The following is a 2,909-nucleotide window of genomic DNA, read 5'->3' on the forward strand; positions in this document are numbered from 1 at the left end:
GCAGTTTTCTTACCTCGAGTTCGAGCAAGAATTAGTAAAAGAACGACCCTTGAGAATTATCAATCCTTTGATCCTTTAGCGGTCACCTAGTCATAACCAAATATGGAATCCCATCAATAAAATAAATCATAAAAAGTTTTATAATCTAAAACCTCACTCCCGTGCTCTCGGGACTCCCAATCCACCCAAATGAGGAAGTGGAACCATCCCCCGAGCCCCCAAAGTCATCCCAAACCCTAAAAATAAGTTTGCTGGAAAGTGAACTAGCGTTGGGGCGCTGCTTGGTAGCGCTGGGGCACTGCCCCAAGTTATAGAGACCCATCTCTCTGCCCTGCCTAGCGCTGGGGTGCCACCTGCAGACTAGTTTCTCTTGGTCTTCTTCCCTACAATTTCCCCTCAAAACTAAGCTTCCAAACCAATCCCAAACAGCCCTCAAACATGCCATTTAACCCCAAACCTTATCCAAACCTCAACCTCATCAAAACCCAAGCAAACTTTCCCCAAAAACCTCCATGAATTCTCAACCTATCACTTCACAATTCTCAGCTGAAAACTAAATGAAAAACAGAGTATAACTAGAATTCATGGCTGAATCATTACCTCAAGCTTGAATTGATTCCTCCTCAATGGTTGAACTAAGGTTCTAAGCTCCAAACCTTGATTCCCACACCTGAATCCTCAAACTTTGCTTCAAAATTCCAAAGGAAGGATGAGAGAAGAAGGTGATCATGAGGGAGGAAAACCAGTCTCTGCTTTTGCTCCTAAGGTTTCTACAGCCTTCTTGTTTTATATCTATCCTTAGGTCAAAAGACCATAATACCCCTAGGTTTAAATAAAGTCCTTTAAAGTCTAGCAAGGGAAAAATCATCCTTTCTCCTCTATTCCCGTTAATCATAATTAACGACCTCCAATTCCTGTTATTCTCAATATTCTCAAATACCAATAAATCATACCCCATTACCCTTTAATTCTCGAGACTCACCCCGAGCCCCGAAACTAACCCCGTTATGAGTAGACCGATAACTTGCATTCCATGACCATCTCATGCCGTATGGCTCGAAAAAATCCACATATAATGTGGTCTTACTTTTAATTCACCCACATGCATGAAAATACACAATTATGCCTTCAACGGACCAAATTACTAAAATGCCTTTATAATTAAAAATGGACCCATATGCATGCATTTATCATCATATTATAATATAATTCACATAAACATGCATATCACCATTTAATAACATAGTAAATCAATTATGGCCCTCTCGGCCTCTTAATCAAGGTCCTAAAACTTATTAGGGATTTTGGGGCTTTACATCAAGTGTTCACCTTGACGCAGGCAGAGGCTGAGGCTAGTCCCACGGTGGCGACAGATCAGCTTTCTAGCGCTGGCTTCTCTTATACTGTATTGATTGACTCTGGGGCTACACATTCGTTTGTTTCTAGTAAGATAATTAATAGATTATGTAGACCTAGTGAATATTATACTGTGGGGTTTGGGGCTACACTGGCTACAGGGGAATTGGTAGTTTCTAGAAGATGGATTAGAGCACTGCCAGTGATGGTAGATAATAGGGAACTATCAGTAGATTTGATCGAGTGGAGCTTGGACGATTTTGATATGATTCTAGATATGGATTGGGTGATCATATATGGGGCTACCATTGATTGTAGGAAGAAGATGGTGACTTTTGAGCCAGAGGGAGAGGATCCCTTTGTTTTCATGGGTCCTGTGCATGAACCCCGCATATCCATGATATCAGCATTAAGGGATAGGGACCTATTGCAGGGAAGTTGTATAGGTTTCCTAGCCAGTGTGGTGGATACCACCAGGGCTATGCCAGCAGGGCCAAGAGAGACCAGATTGGTACGCAAGCTCTTGGATGTGTTTCCTGAGGATTTACCAGGACTGCCACCACACTGGGAGATTCAGTTCGTCATTGAGTTAGCACCGGGAATAGAGTCAGTATCGAGGGCACCATATAGGATGGCTCTAGCAGAACTGAAGGAGTTGAAGATACGGTTACAAGAGCTTCTTTATTTGGGGTTTATCAGGCCTAGTTTCTCGCCATGGGGTGCTCCGGTTTTGTTTGTGAAGAAGAAGGATGGGACTCTGAAAATGTGTATACACTACAATGAGTTGAACAAGTTGACCATCAAGAATAAATACCCCTTACCAAGGATCGATGACTTGTTCAATCAGTTGCAGAGAAAGATGGTGTTCTCGAAGATTGATCTTCGATCTGGTTATCACCAGCTGAGGATCAAGGACAAGGATATACCGAAGATGGCCTTCCGTACGAGGTGTGGGAATTATGAGTTCCTGGTCATGCCGTTTGGTTGGACCAATGCCCCAGCAAAATTCATTGACTTGATGAACAGGATGTTCAAGGACTTCTTGGATCAGCTTGTGATTGTCTTCATCGATGACATCTTGGTTTACTCCAGTTTAGAGGCAGAACATGAGCAACATCTCCGACAGCTATTGTAGAGACTGAGAGAGCATCGGTTGTATGCCAAGTTTAAGAAGTGCGAGTTCTGGCTACCAGAAGTGACATTCCTTAGACACATTGTCGGTGGAGCTGGGACTAAGGTGGATCCAGCTAAGATAGAGGCAGTGAGAAATTGGTCGTGGCCAAGGAATGCCTCAGAGGTTACTAGCTTCCTTGGGTTAGTGGCATATTACAAGCGGTTCGTGGAAGGTTTCTCAAAGATTGATGCACCGATGATAGAATTGACATGGAAGAATTTGAAGTTCGTCTGGTCAGACAAGTGTGAGAATAGCTTCCAAGAATTGAAGCAACGGTTGATTACTGCCCTGGTGTTGAGCCTTCCTTCGGAGGGGGGGGAAGTTTGTAGTATACTGTGATGCATCGAGGTTGGGATTGGGATGCGTGTTGATGCAGAAT

Source organism: Humulus lupulus, chromosome 6, assembly GCF_963169125.1.
Source record: "Humulus lupulus chromosome 6, drHumLupu1.1, whole genome shotgun sequence".
Lineage (NCBI taxonomy): Eukaryota > Viridiplantae > Streptophyta > Magnoliopsida > Rosales > Cannabaceae > Humulus > Humulus lupulus.